The sequence below is a fragment of the Podarcis melisellensis genome, assembly GCF_964234715.1.
Source record: "Podarcis melisellensis genome assembly, chromosome: 9".
Classification (NCBI taxonomy): domain Eukaryota; kingdom Metazoa; phylum Chordata; class Lepidosauria; order Squamata; family Lacertidae; genus Podarcis; species Podarcis melisellensis.
Window position 1 is genome coordinate 57,639,213 of NC_138541.1, and position 11,573 is coordinate 57,650,785.

An 11,573-nucleotide genomic window follows, 5' to 3' on the forward strand; every position below is an offset into this window, starting at 1 on the left:
GATTGTATGGCTGCAAGCTTCTAGTATTTTTATGTTGCTCCATATTAATTCATTTTTTAAAAACCTGGTAAATGGAAGTTGTAACTAAAAATGAGTTACTAAGACTAGAACTTGGCTCTTGGTAAAATCTTTGAAGATATGTTTCTATCCCTTTAATCCTTTCACTTTCTTGATTGAAGTGCTTTTCTTGGGAAGCAAATTATGACGAATTTAGAGACAAGGGTTCTTAATTAGATTAAAAGAGCTCTCAATTAATTATATAATTTCTCCTCATTGCAGAAGGCTAATTTGTTTCTATCGTATCTATCATTCCTGGGTTTTTTTACAAAAACGGGGGGAAGAGATGCCTGGAGGAGGGAAAAATCCAATTTCCCATTAGGATAATTCTCTATGGCATCTCCACTATGGAAGAAGATTCCTTCTATGGTGCTTCAACAGATCTTTTGGGTTCCATGTCTGCTGTGATGGTTGGACATCCACAGACTTGGCCGGCGCCATGGAGAAGGTGAATGAATTGAAAGAGAAGGGTAACAAAGCCCTGAGCTCAGGCAACACTGCAGAAGCTATCAAGCACTACTCGGAGGCCATCAAATTGGATTCTGCCAATCATGTGCTGTACAGCAATCGGTCTGCTGCTTATGCCAAGAAAGGCGAATATCAGAAAGCCCTGGAAGACGCTTGCAAGACAATTGAACTGAAGCCAGAGTGGGGCAAGGGCTATTCCCGAAAGGCAGCTGCCTTGGAATTTCTGAACCGCTTTGAAGAGGCCAAGAAGACATATGCAGAAGGGCTGAAACATGAGCCAGGCAACGCACAGTTGAAGGAAGGGCTGCAAAACATGGAGTCCAGGCATGCAGAACGGACTCTCATGAACCCTTTCAACTTGCCCAATCTTTATCAGAAGCTGGAGAGTGATCCCCGCACGAGAGGCTTGCTCAGTGATCCGAGCTACAGAGAACTGATTGAGCAGCTCCGCAACAAGCCTTCAGACCTGGGGGCGAAACTAAAGGACCCGCGGGTGATGACAACCCTTGGGGTGCTACTTGGAGTCGACTTGGCCAGTGCAGATGATGAGGACGAAGCGATGTCTCCACCCCCTCCACCACCCCCCAAGAAGGAGCCCAAGCCGGAACCTATGGAGGAAGACCTGCCAGAGAATAAGAAGCAGGCTCTTAAGGAGAAAGAACTGGGGAATGAGGCTTATAAGAAGAAAGATTTTGAGGTAGCCCTGAAGCATTATGACAAAGCAAAGGAGTTGGATCCAACCAATATGACATACATCACTAACCAAGCAGCGGTGTATTTTGAGAAGGGGGACTACAACAAGTGCCGGGAACTGTGTGAGCAGGCCATTGAAGTGGGACGCGAGAACCGGGAGGATTACCGGCAGATTGCCAAAGCTTATGCCCGGATTGGCAATTCCTACTTCAAGGAGGAAAAGTACAAGGAAGCCATTCAGTTTTACAACAAGTCTCTGGCTGAACACCGGACTCCGGATGTACTGAAAAAGTGTCAACAGGCTGAGAAAATCTTGAAAGAGCAAGAAAGAGTCGCCTATATAAATCCTGATCTTGCTCTGGAAGAGAAAAACAAAGGCAATGAGTGTTTTCAGAAAGGGGACTATCCACAAGCAATGAAACACTACACAGAAGCCATCAAACGCAACCCCAACGATGCCAAACTGTACAGCAACAGAGCTGCCTGTTACACCAAATTGCTGGAGTTCCAGTTAGCAGTAAAGGACTGTGAAGAATGTATCTGCCTGGAACCCACATTCATCAAAGGCTACACACGCAAGGCAGCAGCACTGGAAGCAATGAAAGATTATACCAAAGCCATGGATGTCTACCAGAAAGCCCTTGAGCTGGACTCCAACTGCAAGGAAGCTACAGAGGGCTACCAGCGATGCCTCATGTCCCAGTACAACCGCAATGACAACCCTGAGGACGTGAAGCGCCGTGCCATGGCCGACCCAGAGGTGCAGCAGATCATGAGTGACCCGGCCATGAGGCTGATCCTTGAACAGATGCAGAAAGACCCACAAGCCCTAAGCGAACACTTGAAGAATCCCGTCATTGCTCAGAAAATCCAGAAGCTCATGGATGTTGGTTTGATTGCAATTCGGTGATGATTTTGACTCTGCGCCCTCCCTCCTTCCCCTGTTGAAAAGGGCAGCTGGGACTTCTGGATGCTGGCAACGCAGTCCAAGGGCGCCCCCACCCCCTCTGTCAGAGGCAGAGACTTGTACAGTTGAGTGGTGTGTTAGTCTCTCTCGCACATATACATGCGTGTGTGCTCACATCAAGCACCCTGCCAGCACAGGGTGTGGCCTCTCAGTCATTGTGGCCCCATCGCTCTGCCACTCAGCAGTTATTCCCATTTGTGAGCTGCTCCACAGTTATAACAGAAATGGAATGATGCCAACTTTCAGGTTCATATTTTTACATCTTTTCAAATCTCATTCAAGTAAGAGAGACAAGCGCCTGGTTCCTACATCATGCCCCTTCACCTTATGATTGGAACAAGGGATGATTCATATATGTGAATAGGCCATCCCAGACCTATCACCTCCTACACAAGGCTTTAAAATGGAGCCAGTTCACACATTCCACAGAAAGGCCTGTTTGATTCCTTCTGTTCTGTCTTCCAGTTGACAGACCAAGACGATAGTATTTTGAAGAGCTTGGGTAGAGATGGCAGAAAGAAGATGTGTTTTGTTTATGCAAATGGCTTATTTTAAGTCTGCTCATGAACAATTGTTTCCATGCCTCTTAATTGGTTTTATGCTTTATTTGGTTATGTTTGATCTGATTTATTTGGGTTTGTTTTGTGGGGGTTTTTTTTAAAAAAAGAGAAACAACTCATCTGTTGCTTTGTATGCCTTATTAAGGTGGAATAACAGAATATGAATATGCATCCTTGACCCAGACTTTAATGTCTGTGACTGTCGGAACCAGCCCCTCGATGTACAGTGGTACCTTGCTTCTCAAATGCCTTGGTACTCAAACAACTTGGAACCCAAACACTGCAAACCCGGAAGTAAGTGTTCTGGCTTGAGAACTTTTTTTGTAATCCGAACGTGCTCCATTTTGACCTGTCAAAGAGGACTTGCCCTGCTTCTTAGGCCTGGCACTCCTGAGCAAAACCTGTTTCTTCTAATAAAAAGTTAACTTCACTTACTCCATGTGATTTATTGTTGGCTTGCACCTGAAAATCAACCAATCTGTTGTATGTTTTAGAGTGACAATAACAAGGTTTGTGGTACACTTGGCAGAAAATGTTGATACTTCTTCTTTTTCTAGATCGACTTTGAAGTGAAATTTCTTTTCAAGATGAGGAAGCAGAATTCTTTGAATAACACAGCTGAAGTTGGCAATCTGGTGTGTAGGCTGTATCTGCAAAGTAGGACAATTAATGTTTGTTTTGCTAGCAAATAGGTCTACATTTCCAGCAGAACATCACTACAACAGGAAGGAAAGAAAAACACCACGGCATGGGTCTACAGGCAGTGTCTGCAAAGTAAGCGCTCCGATGTTTGTTTTACTTGTAAGATATTCTAATGTTTGTCAGCACGTTCCTACGCTGGGAATCAGGAAAAACCTGCAAACGCCAAAGAATAAATTGACACCATCACTGGTTTTCCCTTGCTATCTAAATTAATAATAAGCTCCTATGAGTCAGCTTCTGAATTATAAATACTTGTGCTTTCTGAAGATACAGTACAGAAAGCATTAAAGTAGAATATTCTTTGGGGCCTCTTTAGATCAAGGGAGCCATCCGTTATGGGTAGTGTAACGTCACCATTGTGACAAATGTATTGATCAACCACCCCAAAAGTTGGCATTAAGATTTAAAAGTAAGTTTCGCAAATGAATTGGTGCTTTTTTTCTCAGTAAAGGTAACAGTAAGTGTGAACAGCAGCAACAACAAAATTAAGTGTAAGTTCAATGCAAAAGCAACAGCAGGTCTATGGATTAAATTACATGTTTTCATTATACAGCAAATCTATATTGTGCTAAAATTGCTTTGTGTTCTGAAAAACACACACCAATTTATGATGAAGACCCATGATCCTTTTGGGATTAGAATGACTTTCAAATAATGTAGACTGTCTGACTGTCTGCAAGTATCAGGATAGAAGATGTGTGAGAGGAACGGTATCCAAAACCTCTGCACTATGGAAACACAACTTCTGCTGCTGGAGTATACAAAAAAACCACAACCCTACAAAGGTCTCAATTCTAGGAATCAAGGTTCAGTTTCCCAACACAGTTATTGTTGCAGTGCTAATGCAGACAATTATCCCTCATTTTTAATTCTACCTAATTTACTTTCTACTGGGAAGCAGGGTTGCTGGAAGTGCCAGATGCACACGCTGAATTGAGAGGGAAACAAGCTGAAGGTTTATCAGAATACACACACTGCATTGTACATCAGAGTGGAAATGTATGTCAGTACATTGTGATTGTCCTGCCTTGGCTTGGTTCTTGGGCAAAGGGGAAACTAGGCTGCAGGAGAGGGAGTGGCCAAAATCCAGAGGGTTACAGTAGCAGTCAGGTATCAAGGTAATCTAAAAATTTAGGGTCTTCAGGGGAAGCTGAGATCAAGCATAATGAGATAGTTCAACTGGGGTTGTATTCCAATCACACGGTTATGAGGTGAAGCCAAGGTCTTGCAGTGCAGTAGTACAACAGTAGGCAGGATTCCAGTGGCAAGGACTTAGCAGAGGCCAGTAGCCTGGGGGTCAGCCAGTGTGAGAAGCAGGAAGAGGCCACTGGGTTTCACAGAACCAAGGACCTCTCTTCCAACAAGTAACAATCTTCAGCTGAGTACTTATGTAGCCTGCTCACTAGGTATGGAAGGATCAATACTAGTTCATTCAGTTTCTCATTTTTCCAATCTTAAATTCATTTCTGCAGCAAATTGCTACAGCGTTTGTCTTTGGGATCAGCCCTTAGAGACAAAAAGCTCTGGTGTTTGTGTTTGAGACCCTATGGCTTTTGTGAGAGATACTAGGCTTTGTGAAAGACTGTGAGTTAAGTGTAATAATACAGTTACTGGTAGACGGCGGTAATAGGGTCTTTCTTTTTGGGTGGCGCTATGGTCTAAACCAGAAGGTTGGTGGTTCGAATCCCCACAACAGAATGAGCTCCCGTTGCTCTGTCCCAGCTCCTGCCAACCTAGCAGTTCAAAAGCACGCCAGTGCAAGTAGATAAATAGGTACTGCTGCAGTGGGAAGGTAAACGGCATTTCCGTGTGCACTCTGATTTCCATCACGGTGTCCCTTTGTGCCAGTAGCAGTTTAGTCATGCTGGCCACATAACCCGGAAAGCTGTCTGTGGACAAACGCCAGCTCCCTAGGCCTGAAAGTGAGATGAGTGTCACAACCCCATAGTTGCCTTTGACTGAACTCAACCGTCCAGGGGTCCTTTACCTTTTTTTAACCTTTACTTTTACCTTTTTCTTTCTTTTTCTTTTTGGCCTTGCAATACCATTAAATGGGAGGAGGAGGAGGAGGAGGAGGAGGGGAATAAATCACACAGTGCATGGTTTCTGGCCCACGGGTCATGACACTGGATGAAGAGGGCCAGTCAACAGTTTGGCTACAGATACATGAGAAGATTTGCTTTGCAGCTCCTTTGCAAATTGGGGTTCATACTTTCCTTCAAGTTAATATCCTGCTAACAGAGTAAGATACTGAACCGGTCTTAAGCCTGATTGCCAGAATAAAGAAAGCAGAGTTCCCTGAAAGAGGGATATACATAAGACTGGAGAAATCAGCTTAATTTCCCTGAAAGATTTAGAGGTTGATCTAGGCCAGCTGTGCTATTCACTTTAGTGCTGCGTCATCCATCCATCAGGCTGAAGTATCTAGTTGTAGAGAGGCCAGAAGTTGTGTGCTAATGAAACAGTAAGTGGAATATGTATCCCTTACAGGCCAGTAGATGCGTTATTAAGCCTGGTTTGCTTGTTGCTGCCAATGGACTAGGCAATAGAAAGAACTGGTTATTCCTTCGGTGAGGGAACGAATTTTCTGTCTGTTGACACCCCCTTCAACTGGCAGAGCAGAGGCGACTAGGTCAGGGAGCCAATGTATTACTTTCCCACAATGCCCTAAAGAGAAGTTGCATCAAGGATATTGGTTTGACTTCAGGTCAGTACACTCAGGCTTAACCAATCACCCCTTAAAAGTTGGAGCAGGTGGACTGTTAGGGTGCCACACCTTTTCAGGCTCTGTGCCCCATCTGTAAAATTGCAGGAAACATACAAACTGGTTAATCAACAGCAGTGTATCATCGTCCTTTATGGTATCCCAAGGTTAATGCAAAGCTGATGGTAATATCTGAAGTGTTTTCAACTCTTACATTTGGCTGAAAGTTGGGGGGCACGGATTTAACAAACAAAAGAAAGAGGGGGCAATCAAGGGCATTAATTATTACTTAGTCACTGCTGCAAATTTGCACACATTTTGTTAGTAAAAGAATCCTAATGGACTCTGCATTATACTCATAGGGCAGGATCCTAGGAACTGTAAAGGTATTTCTGCTGGCACAGATGTGCTTTTCTGCTTGCATTATCCTACTGCTGCCCCTGCCCAAGTCACTCCTGCAGGCCAGAAGACCCTTTGGAAAAGCAAGCTGGGTGGAAAGTACTGAAATTGGAAATTGCCCTGGCGGAAGCAGAGGTACCATTCAGTTGCACACAAAAAAACCCAGCATGAATCCTAACCTTAAAAATTGGCTATCCAGTTTGGGACGGAAAATGTGCTCAAAGCACAACAACAATTCTCATGCACAAATTTGCAAAAGCGAAATTTGAGTATGTCATGGGGGAAAGCGCAGAACTTTAGCAGCCAGTCACTTTCCTGCTGCGTCTGGCTTCTTATGTTCTTCTCTCGCCACTTTCCCAGCTGTGCTGATGCTTACTTTGGCTTCCCACACCCCCACACCCGCTCCGCTGGCATGATGCCATTCTTTTCCCATTTCACCTAGAATACTCCAAGTACATTTTATTGGCCACCAGTCAACGAATGGCAGGTTGCTGATAAAACACACATTGTCGTTTACCATCTGGTTAGCAATCCACGGCTTGCCGAGTGTACAGGGTCTTGGGCTTTTGTTTCTATTCTGGCCATTAAGCACCATTATTCAGTGTCAAAAGAGTTTTATTTGCTTCTGAGGGCCTGCGTCAAGAAAACATTGCATGCCTGTTTATGCAGCCTCATGCTTACTCTTATGAAAGAGAGGGGATGCTGTCTTCCCAAACCTATGAAATGTTTCAGCACCTCGCACTGCAGTCTCACAAAGGATATCAAAAGCCATCAAGGCCGGCCAGCCCTACTGTTAGGGAACGTGAGGCAACTGCCTCAGATGGCAGATTTATTCATTCATTTTAAATTTCTATCCTGCCCTCCATCCCAAAAGAGCCCAGAGCAGCAAGCAGCAAGAGCAAAGCAGTTCAAATATGTTCAGAACATTTATCAGTTGATCAAATATCCTCACAGCTAAATAATTTCAAGTCGCCAGGAACAGTGTTGGTCAGCCGTCAAATGACTGGGTGTGCAGGAATGCTTTAAAATTCCACCTGAATGTTAAAAACGTGGGAGACATGTGCACCTCACTAGGGATACTGGGGTCTGCACTAGCAGTAGGCCACCCCCCAGCTGTTCCTATCTGTTGCGGGAGACAGCTATACGCAGGGCTTTTTTTTCTGCTGGAACGTACCGGAACTCAGTTCTGGCACCTCTCAGGTGGGCGCCATCCCCACTATAAGGAAACAAAGGAGAGGCGTACATGGTGAGTCCCAGCACCTCTTTTTCTAGAAAAAATAGCTATGGCTATAGGTGCCCTGCACCCTCTAAGCTAACCTACTGCCAGAGTTGGAGCAAGAGTCACCTGCCAATCTAGTTGGCTCCTGTATGTGGAATGGGGTGAAGTGGCGGCCATTTTGTCTTCTGCCTTGTGTAGCAGAATGCTAAGCTTGGTCCTGACAATTATGTTTCAGTTCCACTGAACTGCTTGTTAGGGGAGAGATAGAGATGGAAATGGAGAGATGGGGGGGAGGGGGGAGGGAACCTACAGAAAAACGGGAAAACTGGGAGAAAAACAGTAGGAGAGACAGAAGAACTAAAAATAAGTTGGACTTTCAGCAGCTAAGATTATCCATTTTCATTCTCATCATATATGATGCTCAAGAGGCATCCAGAGAACATAGTGATCATGGCTGTTGTTGTTGTTGTTGTTTAGTCGTTTAGTCGTGTCCAACTCTTCATGACCCCATGGACCAGAGCATGCCAGGCACTCCTGTCTTCCACTGCCTCCCACAGTTTGGTCAAACTACTGCTGGTAGCTTCGAGAACACTGTCCAACCATCTCATCCTCTGTCGTCCACTTCTCCTTGTGCCCTCAATATTTCCCAACATCAGGATCTTTACCATGTAGTCTTCTCTCCTCATGAGGTGGCCAAAGTATTGGAGCCTCAGCTTCAGGATCTATCCTTCCAGGGAGCACTCAGGGCTGATTTCCTTAAGAATGGATAGGTTTGATCTTCTTGCAGTCCATGGGACTCTCAAGAGTCTCTTCCAGCACTATAATTCAAAAGCATCAAATCTTCGGCAATCAGCCTTCTTTATGGTCCAGCTCTCACTTTCATACATCACTACTGGGAAAACCATAGCTTTAACTATACGGACCTTTGTTGGCAAGGTGATGTCTCTGCTTTTTAAGATGCTGTCTAGGTTTGTCATTGCTTTTCTCCCAAGAAGCAGGCGTTTTTTTATTTCGTGACTGCTGTCACCATCTGCAGTGATCATGGAGCCCAAGAAAGTAAAATCTCTCACTGCCTCCATTTCTTCCCCTTCTATTTGCCAGGAGGTGATCATGGGTAGTAGTCACTAACTGCCTTATCCTCCACAAATTTGTCTAATCCTCTTTTAAATTACCTACCAGCAGTACCTCCAGATCATCAAGACTGAGCTTCAGTTTATGAACACAAGCAACTTCTACAACATTAGCTGATTCCCGCCCCCCATTTTGCTCAGTAGTCCTGTTGTCAACAGAAGGATTCACTGACTTTCCCCTGGATCATACTAAATTTAGAAGATGAGCTTGTGCTGTACTGAAGGGATTGTTTCCTTGTGGATCATGGGTGGGTTTTTGTTTTTCTGTTTTTTCATATTACATGTCTGAACCTAAATTTGAAAAATCTATAATTGTCCCTTGCATGACTATTTCCCCCCATAAAGGAGAAATGCAGTTATTACAAAGCTATTGGTCTTTTACACCTGCATAAAAAACAGAAATAGCAAGTATATAAAGAAGCAGCTTAGTTATTAATATATTACTACTACATCCATGGTTTAACATTAAGGGGAATTATATCCTTATGTAGTTATGTGTGTGCAAGTTAATGAAAGAACAAATCCCTAAAGGAGCAGAAATGAGTAGTAATGAAGTGAAAATTACTGAATGTGAAATGCTTACAAAATGTAAGATTACGTCAAATAATGTTGATTCATTGTCCCTAATACCAATTAATCACATTTCCCCCCATGGCAAATGTATAAAAGAATGTAAATGAATGGCTTTCTTTTTATATAGTAATAGCTTTTATTAACAATAAACAGCAGAGATTATTGAAGGATTTGAGCAGTGAAAAGGGCAGTAATTTGCAGGAAGTGAATGTAATCTACATTACTGCAGGATTTCAGCTGCAGGATTTAGCACAGGTAAATTATAATGCTATTAACTTTATGGGGGGAAATAGTCATGCAAGGGACAATTATAGATTTTTCAAATTTGGGTTCAGACATGTAATATGAAAAAACAGAAAAACAAAAACCCACCCATGATCCACAAGGAAACAATCCCTTCAGTACAGCACAAGCTCATCTTCTAAATTTAGTATGATCCAGGGGAAAGGCAACATTCATATAAGTGATGAGTAAATAACTTAGCCTTAAGCTGGATCCAAGAGAAAGGCAGGATCACACAAGAAAGAAGACTCCTGCTGAAATACAGCTGGTCATTTGTTTCCTATTTTCCTGCAGCCAGAGGAGCAAAACTCCTTTATTTTAAAAAAAACACAACACACACACACATACACACAGCATCAGCTTTGGCAGAAAGCATCAAACAAAAAATCCAAGGGTGAAAGTGACTCTCTTGGAATCCCAACCTTACTCCAGAATAGTCTAGTTCTCATGGCACAACAGCACAACCCACCCACCCCCTGGTATATGTTTTAGCAGGGTTTTAGAAAATACACATTCACTCCAATATCCCTGTCCCAGCTCCACTTCAGACTTTCCCGTGAACGTGCTCAGAATCCTCCTCGTTGATCAGAAAGCTTGGAAATGCTGGAAGGCCTGAAAGTGAAGCCTGTGCACATATGGCTGTCGCCCATGTTGGCTGGAGCTTGTGATTCCAGCTGTATATGGAGGGCCACAGGTTCTCCATCCTTGGTTTAGAGAATTACAGTAGCTCTAGTTTGGTGTTTCCATGAATATATGCAGAGGAGGATGCAGAGATGTGCATGAAAGGTCTGTGCCTCGCTTCTCCATGGGAACTGACTCCAATCAGACCGCCTCGCATTCCAAGGGTTCCTGATCACAAGTAGATTCTATGCATGTTAACCCAAAAGGAAAAGGTTGGCATAGCAACACTTTGTGGAGATTATAGATAGATGATAGATAGATAGATAGATAGATAGATAGATAGATAGATAGATAGATAGATAGATGATAGATAGATAGATGATAGATAGATAGATAGATAGATAGATAGATAGATAGATAGATAGATAGATGATAGATAGATATAGATAGATAGATATAGATATAGATAGATGATAGATAGTAGATAGATAGATAGATAGATAGATAGATAGATAGATAGATGATAGATAGATGATAGATAGATAGATAGATATAGATAGATAGATAGATAGATAGATAGATAGATAGATAGATAGATAGATGATAGATGATAGATAGATGATAGATAGATAGATAGATGATAGCTAGATAGCTAGATAGCTAGCTAGATGATAGATAGATAGATGATAGATAGATAGATGATAGATAGATGATAGATAGATAGATAGATAGATAGATAGATAGATAGATAGATGATAGATAGATGATAGATAGATATAGATAATGGTGGTGGTGGTGGTGGTGAGTTCCTGAAACTTGTGGACTGTGCAAATTCTTCTCTTCCTTTGAGAATCACTGGATATTTTTTAGTTTGCCTCACTAGAGTTATGTCCGGGAAGACACATCAGTCAGGAAGGATCTCTAATACATTGTATTGTTTCTCTTAAGCAAAGAACATAGCAGCCACAGGATGCTTTTGACTCCACCCAGATACAGCTGTCCAGTGACTACGCTCTAGCATGACAGTATCTCTCTGCATCTCCCCCTTTGGCTTCAAGAAACAACCAGCAATCAGCACTGTGGGAACATTTGATCATCACTCACTCTGTATATCTCAAAGGCTTCAGGACAACTTGACCAGAGTGAGTGATGATCTGAGTAGCAACCATGCTGTCAAATTTACTGATAGCATAAATGT

At 43.0% G+C, this 11,573-nt stretch overlaps 1 pseudogene across 1 annotated transcript; it reads left to right on the forward strand.

Moving 5' to 3' along the window:
* The first annotated feature begins 486 nt into the window (after positions 1–486).
* Positions 487–2,387, forward strand: LOC309378449 (stress-induced-phosphoprotein 1 pseudogene; annotated as a pseudogene). The gene has a single exon. The product of its transcript is annotated as a stress-induced-phosphoprotein 1 pseudogene (transcript).
* Positions 2,388–11,573: the final 9,186 nt, after the last annotated feature.